Source organism: Microcaecilia unicolor, chromosome 3 (genome assembly GCF_901765095.1).
Source record: "Microcaecilia unicolor chromosome 3, aMicUni1.1, whole genome shotgun sequence".
Taxonomy (NCBI): Eukaryota; Metazoa; Chordata; class Amphibia; order Gymnophiona; family Siphonopidae; genus Microcaecilia; species Microcaecilia unicolor.
In genome coordinates this window covers 517,759,919-517,774,407 of record NC_044033.1, presented here as the reverse complement: position 1 = coordinate 517,774,407, position 14,489 = coordinate 517,759,919, and the positions used below count along the sequence as shown (strand labels likewise).

At 43.4% G+C, this 14,489-nt stretch overlaps 1 protein-coding gene across 1 annotated transcript in view; it reads right to left on the bottom strand.

The window, feature by feature from the left end:
• GRIK2 (glutamate ionotropic receptor kainate type subunit 2) overlaps positions 1-14,489 on the bottom strand; it is a 989,144-nt gene that overhangs the window by 199,424 nt on the left and 775,231 nt on the right. The window lies entirely within an intron of this gene.

Sequence of the window (14,489 nt, the reverse complement as noted above, 5' to 3'; positions counted from 1 at the left end):
GATTCGGTCCGGATTTTGAGGTGTTTGTCTCTTGCGTCAGAGCAGATAGGATGGTATTGTGTGTCTTGAATGTGAATAATAGATTTTTTTTTGCGTGTGAAGATTGGCAGCTGGAATTGTGGAGGTAGCTGCATCTGTCACTTGGTTTTCTGTACATAGATGCTGGTATATAAAATGATAGACCTGGATTTTTGATAATTCTTTGGTAGCTCATAATTTTCTTTTTTTTTAAATGTCCTCTTGTAACATCTATTTTGTTTTATTATATTTTAATGATGAAATTATGTTTTTACATTTTTTACTATTGTAAATCACTTTAAAACTTTGCTGTGCTAAGCAGTAAATAAATAAATAAATAAAAATAGAAACTGTCGTATCTAGACAGTTAAATTGTCTCTGGAAATGTTGCTGTATAGAGATTCCATGTTCACCGAGACCAGGAGTGGTGTCAGGCAGTCAATGTTTGATGTTCTTTAACTTATTCAGCAAGTCTTGGCGTCTTGTATAAACCTGTTTTTCTAGACAGAAACTATGAAGAAGGATGCTTTGTTGCAGAGACAGGCCAAATATTAAAGACAAAGAATCAATTCACACAGACATCGCAGCAAAACAACGTGACACCTTTGTGATGGAGCAGCTCTCAGAACCAGGGCACTGCATCGTTGACCTCAAGATCAGGGTACTAAAAGGCAACTTTAAAACAATTAATGACTTTTGAAGATAAACTGATAGAAATCTGGATTTCCTCTAACATTATAAATCATAAAATTCTACTGACTTCCCCCTCTTCCACCCTCCCCCCTCCATCTTTTTGCCATTGGAATGCTTTTATGATTTAGTCATCTACTTTTTTGCTCATATTTTCCTGACCCAAACGAATAGGGTCTTAACTCAGGAAATTTTGAAAAATAATCTCCTAATTCTATATATGGTGCTACAAAATACCAGGCTGCGGCAAAAAGGGGCCTGTGCTGGTGTTGGCACATGTTTTTGACGTGCGCCAAGACCCCGTTTTATCATAGCTTTGGACACCAGATTTATGCCTGCTGAAACCATGTATAAATACTGGTGTCCAAGCTGGGCACTCTGAGCCAGTATTCTGTAACAACAGACACAATTTTTGAAGCAATAAAGACGTCATCTGAAGAGTCTTTTGACAATTGGCTCCCAGCAAGTTTTGAAGCAATAAAGACTACATCATCTGAAGAGTCTTTCGACAATTGGCTCCCAACAATTTTTGAAGCAATAAAGACTACGTCATCTGAAGAGTCTTTCGACAATTGGCTCCCAACAATTTTTGAAGCAATAAAGACTACGTCATCTGAAGAGTCTTTCGACAATTGGCTCACAGCAATTTTTGAAGCAATAAAGACTGCATCATATGACCAAGCTTTGGCTTCCTCTTTTTTTTGCTTCCTCACCCTCATTTGTTGGTTTTGTACACATCTGTGCGTTGGAGTTTCTCCTCCTTTTGTTCTTATGACCAAAGTTACGACACAGGAATCATCAATAAGCACAATTCTATAAATGGCACACATCCGTTATAGGAACGCGCTTAGCGCCATTTTCTAGTGCCCATTTTTGAGTGCAATTTGTAGAATTTCCCCATATCCCCTGGATTCTATATAGTGTGACTGGAGTTGTGTGCACAAATCAGGTCATAATCTGATTCACACATGCTGCTTAATTATCTTAACAAGACAATCAGTGCCAATAATTACCACTTCACAGACAATTATTGACACTAATTGGCACTAATTAGAATTTGCGTGCAAAACTTATTAAGTGTATTTTGTACAATTCTGTACATATATTTTAAGATGCAGAACTGAAAAGGGGCGTGGCTGAAGGCATGGAATGGGTGGGTTGGGGGCATTTCTAAAATCTATGCGCCTAACTTAGTCACTGGCATTTACACCAAGTTTTACTTTGCGCAACTACATGCAATTAAATTTGGTCACGTGAACTGGCACTACGTATATTCTATAAATTGTGTCTAACTTTAGTTGTAGTTTATAGAATGCACCACCTAGGTGTGTTTTCTTGGTGCTGATTTTTATGTCGCCATATATAGAATCTGATCCTATATGCCCTTCTGGAAATCACTAAAAACCCATCTGTTCAGGCAAGCCTACCCAAATGACCCAGATTAATTCCTATGAACCCATCTATCCATCACATATCCAGGAGACAATGACAACGACCTAGACTACATCTCCCGCCACATTTCCCCCCGCTTATCCCTTGTTCTATCCCCTTTCGCCTCATCGACCCCTCCCCAATGCTCACCTACCCTTGCTCACACCTCTCCTACTCCCTTCACTCTTGCCCATCCCCCTCCACCTCATCTACCCCTCCAATTGCTCACTTACCCTTGCTCATCCTTCTCCTACTCCCCTCATCCTTGCATCTCTACATTCTTATTTCTTTTATTACTCCGATAACACCCAACTTATTTCTCTTCATCAATACTTTGTAATCCCAATTACTATGTAAGCTGCATTGAACCTGCTTTGAGTGGGAAAGCGCGGGGTACAAATTTAATAAATAATAAATAATAAAATAAAATAAATGTTTTGCATGGCCATGCTTATGCATGCACGTCCTCTTACGAAGGCCCCCTTGCATTTAGACACAATGGGGTAAATTCTATATATGACACCAAAGAATTGGTGCTCAGAAAAGTGCTATTTTATAAACCATGCTTAAACTTAGGCTTAGTTTATAGAATAACACTTATACTGAGGAGTCATACATAAATTTAGGCACAGATGCAAAAGCCTGCAAGTACTTTATACCCAGAGAAAATCTGAAAGGGAATCTTCATGCATAGCTTTTCTTTGAAGTTTTGTACTGGGACCTCTGTGTACAGAAGAAACAACTGGGGAACGAAGGTCCCTATTTCTATACTTGCTTCTCGGCTGTCCCAGGGAAAACACACAGAACTATGACCTTTCTACTGGAATATTAGTCTGTTGGAAAGTAATGCCACTGCTTAACATATCCTGGCTACCAGAATTCAGACCAAGACCAAACCTTCAATTTTCAGGGGAGTCTATGTACATTCACCAGTTCCCAAGCCTGAACCAGCAGCTCAGATGTTGACAGTTTCAAATAACCTGCTTTGTAATATTTTCATTGACCTGCTCAATGAACTGTTTCTTGCAATTTACAGACTTGGTATGGAAAACTCGTGTGCTTTGTATGAAAGATTGTCAAACATGTACAATAAAATTGAAAATAGGAAAGTGTTCAATGTGTGGTTTCTCTACTTTCAACAAGTTCCTGTCAAGCCAACATTCAGACCTGCCACTGTTAAGTAGGTAGATACTGAAATGATTTTTTATTCCATGCAATGGATTGATCATCTGTGCATTCATGCAAAGAATTTCCAACTTCAAATACTGTTACTTTTCACTCTTATTCTCTTCCCCACCCCCAGCATCCATTACAGCTAGAAATGTTGAATTTCAAAGAGCAGGACGGGATCTCACTAAGGCAGAATCCCAGTAGCCCTGGTCAAAATGAACATTTTGCAGAATCGTATGCATGACATGAAGAAAGTGAAAAGGCCGACAGGGAAACTTTTCAAAATACACATGTATTTCGTTATAAAATGAGAAATACACGTACACATTTTTGACCCTCCAAAACGATGGCCATGACACAACTTCTTTGAATCTGGGCCATCTATATATGTAAACAGCAGCATTTTAGGGGTCATTTTGGATAATTTACTAAACTTTAGAACTACAGGTCAGCAATTTGTTGAATTTTCAATTTAGATAGCTTAGGTTAGTGAAATCGTATTTCTATGAAGATCAATGTGCTTTATTGGCTCAGCTGCTGATTCTTCCCTAGTTAGACTACTGAAATTCATTATATGGTGAAAAGTCAGTTAAACTGCAGAAGAAGGTCCTCTGACTATAGAATACTGCTGCTAAAATGATATTTGAGATGAACAAACATGGTAGAATGAGCACTCCCACTGGCTTCCTTTCCAAGCATGCACAACATTTAAAATTTTCTTTGGCCAAGCTTCAATATACCTGGTGAATTTGACTGGGGAATAACAATCCAATAGAACATTTCTTTCCTGTGACCACAGTTTACTAATTATTTGATAGGGCCAAACCCCTTCGTGAAAAATTACAATGGCTACCAATTAGAGAACGTATTACTTTTAGAATTTGTACCCTGGTCCATAAAATTATATACGGTGATACCCCGGGATATATGTCTGACCTCATAGACCTACCAACCAGAAACTCAATCAGATCATCACGCTCTTATTTAAGTCTCCGCCACCCTAGTTGCAAAGGACTCAAATACAAATCAGTTCATGGATCCAGCTTCTCTTATATAAGTACACAACTCTGGAATGCACTCCCAAAAACCGTGAAAAGTACGTACGAGCACCTCGTACCTCAACTTCCGGAAATCACTAAAGACTTACCTGTTCGAAAAGGCATATTCTAAGGACCCAACTTAATTACCTGAATCCAGCAATTCAAAGAAACCCAAATTTGTTATGAACTTAATATATAACTTCCCTCTCTATGTTTCTCTAATGTATCTGTACATATCTATTTCATTTAAAATAACATCACTCTATATTTGTCTATTCACCGGAGGAGGCTTTCGCCCCACGGCGCTATGTAAGCCACATTGAGCCTTCAAATAGGTGGGGAAATGTGGGGTACAAATGTAATAAATAAATAAATAATGTTACTAATATCTGAAACAAGATGACTGTTGAATTATTATTTTTTTCTATCTGAATTGCAATTTCCCATTCAATGCACAGTTTTTTAAATTGTAAACCAATTAGAACCTCTTGAGGAATTAAGCAGCCTGTAAAAGCTTGAGATTTCATTAATTACACAGTTAGGCACGACCATTTACAGCAGCCTTTGAGCTGGCATAAGTGTTTGTGCCTAGCATTAGGTGAGTAGATGCAGACATGCCAGTATTCTGTAACAGAAGTTCTATGCAGAACTATCATCATCATAGAATTCACACTCAAGGTGCCTTATCCCAATGTCTAAATTTTGATACATTTACTGAATTTATCCCTAAATGCATAATCCTAGTTCTAGGTTCTACAGAAGATGCAAGAGATCTGCCTGTACCAGATTTGGTTTTTAACGGTGATGATGCAGATGAACTGAAAGAAATCTTGGTGAACCTGTTAGATGTACTGAGCCAAACTGACAAACTAAAGAGTAGTAAATCACCTGGACTGGATGGCACACATTCAAGAGTACTCAAAGAACTGAAGCATGAAAATTGCTGATCTCTTGTAATACGTAACCTGTCATTAAAATCGTCCATAGTACCTGAAGATTGGAGGGTGGCCAATGTGACGCTGAATTTTAAAAGGGGTTCTAGGGATGATCCGGGAAATTATAGACTGGTAAGCCTAACGTTGGTGACAGGCAAAACAGTGGAAACTATTATTAAGAATAAAATTACAGAACATGTCTGTAGAAAAACATGGTTTAATAGGACAGAGTCAGCATGGGTTCAGCCGAGGGAAGACTTGCCTCACCAATTTGCTTCATTTCTTTGAAGGCGTGAATATACATGTGGCTAAAGATGAGCCAGTTAATGTAGTGTATCTAGATTTTCAGAAAGCTTTTGACAAAGTTCCTCATGAGAGACTCCTGAGAAAATTAAAGAGTCATGGGATAGGAGGCAAGGTTCTGGTGTAGATTAGGAATTGGTTATTGGACAGAAAACAGAGGGTTGGGTTAAATGGCCATTTCTCTCAATGGAGGAGGGTGAACAGTGGAGTGCCTCAGGGATCTGTACTGGGACCGGTACTATTTAACATATTTATAAATGATATGGAAATCGAAATGAAAAGTGAGGTGATCAAATTTGCAGATGATACAAAACTATTAAAGGTTGTTAAAACATGTGCGGACTGTGAAATATTGCAAGAAGACTTTAGGAAATTGGAAGACTGGGCATCCAAATGGCAGATGAAATTTAATGTGGACAAATGCAAGGTGATGCACATTGGAAAGAATAATCTGAATCATTTTTACCTGATGCTAGGGTCTACTTTAGGGGACAGCACTCAAGAAAAAGATCTGGGTGGTGTTGTAGATAATACACTGAAATCTTCTGCTCAGTGTGTGGCGGGGTAAAAAAAAGCAAATAGGATGCTAGGAATTATTAGGAAAAGGATGGTGAATAAGACCGAAAACATTATAATGCCTTTATATCACTCCATTTTGCGTCCGCGCCTTGAGAATTACGTTCAGTTCTGGTCGCCGTATCTCAAAAAAGATATAGCAGAATTAGAAAAGGTTCAAAGAAGAGTGACCAAAATGATAAAGGGGATGGAACTCCTCTCATATGAGGAAAGGCTAAAGAGGTTAGGGTTCTTCAGCATGGAAAAGAGACAGATGAGGGGAGAAATTATTGAGATCTACAAAATCCTGAGTGGTGTAGAACGAGTAGAAGTAAATCGATTTTTTACTCTTTCCAAAAGTACAAAGACTAGGGGACACTCAAGGAAGTCACATAGAAATACTTTTAAAACAAATAGGTGGAAATATATTTTCATTCAACAAAAAGTTAAGCTCTGGAACTCTTTGCTGGAGGATGTGGTAACAGTGGTTACCGTATCTGGGGTTAAAGAAAGTTTGGACAAATTCCTGGAAGAAACATCCATAGTGGGGAGTGGAGTGGAGGAGTGGCCTAGTGGTTAGAGCACCAGTCTTGCAATCCAGAGGTGGCTGGTCCAGATCCCACTGCTGCTCCTTGTGATCTTGGGCAAGTCACTTAACCCTCCATTGCCCCAGGTACAAACTTAGATTGTGAGCCCTCCTGGGACAGAGAAATATCCAGAGTACCTGAGTGTAACTCACATTGAGCTACTACTGAAAAAGGTGTGAGCAAAATGGAAATTAAATAAATAGTCTGCTATTGAGGCAGACATGGGAAGCAATTGCTTCCCCTGGGATTTGTAGTATGGAATGTTACCAGAAATTGGCTTGGCCACTGTTTGGAAAACAGGATACTGGGCTAGATGGACCATTGGTCTGGCCCAGTATAGCCACTCTTATGTTCTTATGACCATTTATGCAGTGGGATAAAATCAGAACTAAATGAGCCTATCTGACACTGTTTCCTCCAGGGGCATAGCCAGACTTCGGCGGGAGGGAGGTGAGGGGGCACATTTTAGCCCCCCCCCCCCGCCATTGCCGACCCCCCCTGCCGCTGCCACCACCAACTTTGACCCCCCCTGCCAACGACCCTCTCGACCCCCCTTCCCGCCGCCAACCCTCCCCCGCCGTCGCCTACCTTTGCTGGCGGGGGACCCCAACCCCCGCCAGCCGAGGTCCTCTTCTTCCTTCGTTCTGTTTCTGAGTCTGACGTCCTGCAGGAGGGGGTGTCGAAGGAGTCATCAGCAGGGGGGTCTAGGGCCAAATCTACGGGGGCCCAGGCCCCCATGGCCCCACGTAGCTACGCCCCTGGTTTCCTCTAAAATGGAGCAGGAGTCCTCCAACTGCATTGCTGCCAGTGGGGGTTACTGCTTCAATATTGTGTTTTCAATGGCTAGGTCACTATTTAAAATGTGATAGTGAAACAGCTCCCCCCACTGGCAGGACTGTAGGTGGAGGACTCCCACTCAGCTTAGAGGGAACAGTGCTGTGTGCTAGGCATGGAGCCAGCTGCATCTTTTTGACATGTTTATTATTTTTCATCTACAAATGAGGCTTGCTGTCATAGAAAGCTTTTCGTACTGAAACTGGGCCATTTGTAATCAATCCCCTTGATTAATGTGGGGTTTTAGGAGGAAGCAAGTTAGTCACCAGGTCATGGATGAAAAAAAAAAAAGGCAACTTCATGCAGTCAGCTGCTGTGGACCAGGAAGGAATTCTGTAATAGGACACCTCCAATTAGGTAAACCCCAACAACACAGGATAACAGCGTAATCTGTAATGACACCCGGGTGCCAAGCGTAACTCAGTACTGGCACACCTAACATTTACGGGCTCGCAATTACACCAGCCATTGACTTGGTGGTACTGAAGGGGCCCTTTTACAAAGGCCCGGAAGGCTCTACGAATGTGCAGCACGTGCCAAAACGAGACTATCGCCAGGCTAACGCACCCCAGTGGTGGTAATGCACGACAACAGCATTCCGGAAGTTACTAAAGACTGACCTGTTCAAGAAGACATACCATAATGACCCATCATCAATGACCTAACATCTAAACTCTATCAGAACCAGATAAAATTGAATTCTCTTCTTCTGATTACTTCAATCAATTTGTCACCAATTCAACATTAATGATTCACCCCCTTATCTCTTATACCGAAATGAACTTTTTATCTAACTTACTTTATATTGTACTTTAACATTTATGAACTTTAATGTAACACTACTTTCCAGCTTATTTTCGAAAGAGAAAGACGCCCATATTTCGACCCAAATCGGGAGATGGGCGTCCGTTTCCCGTGGGCGCCCAAATCGGTATAATTGAAACCCGATTTTTGGCGTCCTCAACTGCAGTCCGTCACGGAGACGAACAAAGATCACTGGGGCTTGTCGGAGGCGTGGCAAAGGCGGGACTGGGGCGTGGTTATCGGCCGAGGAGAGATGGGCGTCTTTAGCTGATAATCGAAACAAGAAGGGTGTTTTTGACGAGAATTTGGTCTGCTTTATTTGGACCCTTTTTTTCAGGTCCATGTCCCAAAAAAGTGCCCCAACTGACCAGATGACCACAGGAGGGAATCGGGGATGACCTCCCCTGACTCTCCCAGTGGTCACTAACCCCCTCCCACCAACAAAAACCCACTTTACAAACTTTTTTTCCCAGCCTGTATGCCAGCCTCAAATGCCGTACCCACCTCCATGACAGCAGAATGTGTTCTATCCTGTGACAGCCTTTCCCTAGTTCTGATGTGGGTCTCGGGTGAGTGTGACACCTTTTCTGTTAAGGGCACTGCAGAGTCACATCAGCAATGCATTGTGGTGGGTGTAGGGTATTGGGCTCCGTGATTCCAGTAGCTTGTGTTAAATGCTTACGATGTTGGTAGTTGGTAGGCTCTACTCCCATGGTGCTTTTCCCCCTGCTTACTGGGTCAGAGTGTGCCCTGTTTTGTTTCCGGTAGTCCATGAGGTAGTGGCCATTTGTGTAAGATCTTGCTTTTCTAAAACAAGTACCTTTTTATTATGACAGCACCCTTACAAACTTTTGATAATTGAGATTTATCAGTTCCCTGCAAGCTTGTTGGACAAGGAATATATGAGCATCTGTAGCATTTAGCACACACATAATTAAGGCATGTGCTAAAAACGCTAGCACACCTTTGTAAAAGGACCCCTAAGTGGTCCTTTTAGAAAGCCGCATAGGCGCCTACGTGTGCCGAATGTGTGCCAAATTGCAGTTACCACCCGGTTACCGTGTGGCCCTTGCGGTAATTTCAATTTTAGCGCACGTCTGCTATGTGCGTCTGAAAAATATTTTTTTAATTTTCCAGTGCGTGTAATGGACGTGCGCCAAGTGGCATCTGACGCAAGTAGGTCATTATCGCCCAAATTCTTTACCACTAGGTCTATGGCTGGCGGTAAGGTCTCAGACCCAAATGCACATGCGGCAATTTTGATTTTGCCGCAAGTCCATTTTCATCAAAAATTTTTAAAAGGTCTTTTTTTTACAGGCGCGCTGAAAAATGAATCAGCACGCGCCCAAAACCCGCACTTACACTACCAAAAGCCATTTTCCAGCGTGCTTTGTAAAAGGACCCCTAAATTCTTTAGCGCATCTTAGTAAAAGGACTCCTTTATGCAATGAGTTAACCGGGTACTGGTCAGAATATAGGCTGGTGCCTAGTTATCTTCTGGGTCAGAGGTCATACCTGGATATCCAGTGCTATGAGCTGTGCGTGCCCCAGCGCTAAATATCCAGGGTTAATTCAGTTCATGGCTTGAAGCGGTTGCTAAACACTTACCGCCTCGGGCTGAATAATGATCTTGGGCAACTCACTTAACACTCCATGGCCTCAGGTACAAACTTAGGCCCCCTTTTACTAAGCAGAGGTAAGTCCAATGCGGGCTTACTGCTCACTAAACAGGAAGTACCACCGGGATACCGCATCAGCCCGGTGGTACTTCCCACCCCTAGTACGCCGTCATATCTGGCACTACAAAAATATATTTATTTTTTTAGCGCCAGAGTGTACTCGGCAGTAATCAGACAGTGTTACCTCTGGGTTAGCACAGGAGCCCCTACTGCCACCTCAGAGGGTGGCGGTAAGGGCTCCCCCCCCCCCAAAAAAAAAATGGTCACACAACAAGTGCTTTATTTGCCGCACAGCCATTCCCTGCTGGAAAGAGAGACTTCCCTTTTACTCGCTGCGGTAAAAGGGGGCCTCAGCGCGCCTCAAAACACGAACAGATAAATAAATATATGGAATGTTGCTACTATTGAAGATTCTAGATGGAATGTTGATATTATCTGAGATTCTACATGGAATGTTGCCATAGTGGAGGAATGGCCTAGTGGTTAGAGCACTGGTTTTGTAATCCAGAGGTGGACGGTTCAAATCCCACTGTTGCTCCTTATGAACTTGGCCAAGTCACTTAACCCTCCATTGCCTCAGGTACAAACTTAGATTGTGAGCCCTCCTGGGACACAGAAATATCCAGTGTACCTGAATCTAACTCACCTTGAGCTACTACTGAAAAAGGTGTGAGCAAAATCCAAACAAATTATTTGAGATTCTGTTGCTACTATCTGAGATTTTACATGGAATGTTGGTCTACATGGAATGTTGCTACTAATTGAAATTCTGTTGCCACTATTTGAGATTCTACATGGAATGTTGCTATTATTGGTGATTCTACATGGAATGTTGCTGAGTGGAGGAGTGGCCTTATGGTTAGAGCACTGGTTTTGCAATCCAGAGGTGGCTGGTTCAAATCCCACTGTTGCTCCTTATGAACTTGGCCAAGTCACTTAACCCTCCATTGCCTCAGATACAAACTTAGATTGTGAGCCCTCCTGGGACAGAGAAATATCCAGTGTACCTGAACATAACTCACCTTGAGCTACTACTGAAAAAGGAGTGAGAAAAATCTAAATAAAGAAATAAAATAACATTAAAAACAATACATTGCATTCTTCCCTCACTACTGCTCTTGTATCAGACAACAATAGAAAATTAAAGAATTGAAAGTGACTCGGCGATAGCTCTGTTTTATTTTCAGTCTACAATGGAAGCCTCAGGGAACAACTGTAACATATTTCCAGACAAAAAGCAAAACACGTCTTTTATTTTTAGCAACTATATTTTTAATGGGATAATTACTTCAAAGTTAATAATGTTGCTTCACTACTCAGACATATTACATTCCTTGTTAGTGAAATGAAAAGTAATTCTTAAAGCAACATCACTAATTCAGTGGAACGTTAACATAAGAATAATCCATGAGCTCGATTCATAAACTTATTTCCTAGAGACAAGAAAAGGGAGAAAAATCTCAGGGAATCAAGTCATATGACTTCCTTTTCCTGTTCTAATTTTGTCTCCACTTTATTTATGTTTATAATGTGTAAAACCTTTTATATACCACCCTGGAATTTTAAAGGAAGTATGTAGGTTACAGTATTTAAGGGTTCTTTTAGTAATCTGAATAGAGGGGCATAATCGAACTGGGCGCCCATCTTTAAGGACGCCCCGGTGAAGGGGCGGGGCATCCTGTATTATCGAAACAAGATGGGCGTCCATCTTTCGTTTCGATAATACGGTCGGGGACGGCCAAATCTCAACATTTAGGTCGACCGAAATGTTGAGATCGCCGACCTTAGAGATGGCCGATCTCGGTTTTCACGGATAATGGAAACCGAGAACGGCCACCTAAAAACAGCCAAATCCTAGCCATTTGGTTGTGGGAGGAGCCAGCATTCGTAGTGCACTGATCTCCTCTCACATGCCAGGACACCAACTGGGCACCCTAGGGGGCACTGCAGTGGACTTCACAAATTGATCCCAGGTGCATAGATCCCTTACCTTGGGTGCTGAGCCCCCCCCACCAAAAAACCCCCCACTACCCACAACTGTACAACATTACCACAGCCCTTAAAGGGTAATGGGGGGCACCTAGATGTGGGTACAGTGGGTTTTGGAGGGCTCCTATTTACCACCACAAGTGTAACAGGTGGGGGGGATGGGCCTGGGTCCGCCTGCCTGAAGTGCACTGCAGTACCCACTAAAAACTGCTCCAGGGACCTGCATACTGCTGTGATGGAGCTGGGTATGACATTTGAGGCTGGCATAGAAGCTGGAAAAATGTTTTTAAAATTAGTTTTTTTGGGTGGGAGGGGGTTGGTGACCGGGGGAGTAAGGGGAGGTGATCCCCAATTCCCTTCAGTGGTCCTCTGCTCAGTTCGGGCACCTTTTCGAGGCTTGGTCATGAACAAAAAGGGACCAAGTAAAGTCGGCCAAATGCTCGTCAGGGACGCCCTTCTTTTTTCCATTATCGGCCGAGGATGCCCATCTCTTAATCACGCCCCCATCCCGCCTTCTGTACACTACTGACACTCCCCCTTGAACTTTGGCCGTCCCTGTGACAAAAAGCAGTTGAGGACGGCCAAAATTGGCTTTCGATTATGCCGATGTGGGCATCGTTAGGAGAAGGACGCCCATCTCCCGATTTGTGTCGGAAGATGGGCACCCTTCTCCTTTGAAAGTAAGCTGGATAGTAACATAGTAGATGACGGCAGAGAAAGACCTCTATGGTCCATCCAGTCTGCCCAACAAGATAAACTCATATGTGCTACTTTATGTATATACCTGACCTTGATTTGTATCTGCCATTTTCAGGGCACAGACCATAGAAGTCTGCCCAGCACTAGCCCCGCCTCCCAACCACTAGCTCCGCCTGCCACCCAATCTCTGCTAAGCTTCCGAGCTTAATCTGTGGTAAAAAGGGTCTTGCCCAAGCAGCGGAGGCCGTTTTTGCCACATGATGTGGCCCTTTTTACCGCAGTGGGTAAAAAATGCTATACCATAACATATTGCAAAGCAAATCAGAATGGTTTACAAACTATAATTATACAATAAAATAATGAATTAAGAACTCCATTTAGAATAGGAAAGTAGACTGACATACCTTTCATACAAGAAAAACAAATAAAAACATCCAATCAATCATGTTTACCAATCACACAGACCAAATATTGTAGTTTCCAATCTAATTGCATGGTTCTGTGCAATAAATTTGAAGGGGGGCTAAATCGTCAGTGGAGACCAAATGCTAATTGAAAATAATATGTATTTAGAGCAGCACAGAAAAGGCGATAAGATTTTTGCAATCTCATTGGTTGTGGCAATGAGTTCCACAGCTCTGGTGAAAGGAAGTAAAAAGCCGACGCGCAAGTAGATTCCCATTTTGCATTGGAGGGCGATGTTAAGATCAATCTATGATTGTCAAGTGAATGCAGAGTGCGGGCTAGTGTATAAGGAACAGTTAGGAGTCAAGAAACAACAAGGCAGTTGGTCGGCCAAATCCAATATGAAAGATAAAACAATATCACAATCCTATATAATAATTTGCACCTCCTTCTGGATGCCTGGGTTCGTAACAGACTTCCCATTGGTCCACCCTGGCGATGATGTCAGAAGGCAGACCAATGGGAAGTGAGAGGGAAGGGAAGCCAGCACCAGCCAGCCACACAACGTTCGAGGTGAGTACACAATCGCCCCCTCCCTCCCCCCGTCCTCCCTCTGAGTTCAAGGCCCCTCTCTCCTCCGAGTTCCAGCCCCCTCCCCTCCGAGTTCCATGCCCCCCCTACCTCCCCCTCTCTCTCCTCCCCTCCGAGTTCCATGCCCCCCTCCCCTTCAAGTTGCAGCCCGCCTCCCTCCCTCCGAGTTCTACACCCCCTTCTGCTCCGAGATACATGCCCCCGCGCCTCCCTCCCTCTCTCTGTCTCCCCTTCAACTGCAAGCATGACCTGTCCTGCGGCAGCCTCTCGCCTTCCTGCGTGCTGGCTGTAATTAAAAAATTCTTACCTCAGGGTCTGGCGTCCGCAGTGAAGGTGGGCGGCGCTTCAGCCTGCCTTGCCATCTGTCTCAGCTCTGGTCCCGCCCTTCTGGAAACAGGAAATGAGGGCGGGACCAGAGGCAGAGCTGAGACAGATGGGAAGGCAGGCTGAAGCGCCTCTCACCTTCACTGCGGACGCCGGACCCCAAGGTAACAATTTTTAAATTACAGCCGGCACGCTGGAAGGCGAGGGGCTGCCAGAGGAAAGATCATGCTTGCACTTGGAGGGGAGACAGAGAGAAGGAGGGAGGCACAGGGGTCTGGAACTCGGAGGAGAGGGGGGGGTGAAACTCGGAGGGGAGGGGAGGTGGGGGTGTCCTGGAACTCGAAGGTGAGGGGACGGTCCTGGAACTCGAGGGGAAGGGGGCGGTCCTGGAACTCGAAGGGGAGGGGGCAGGGGGTCCTGCAACTTGAAGGGGAG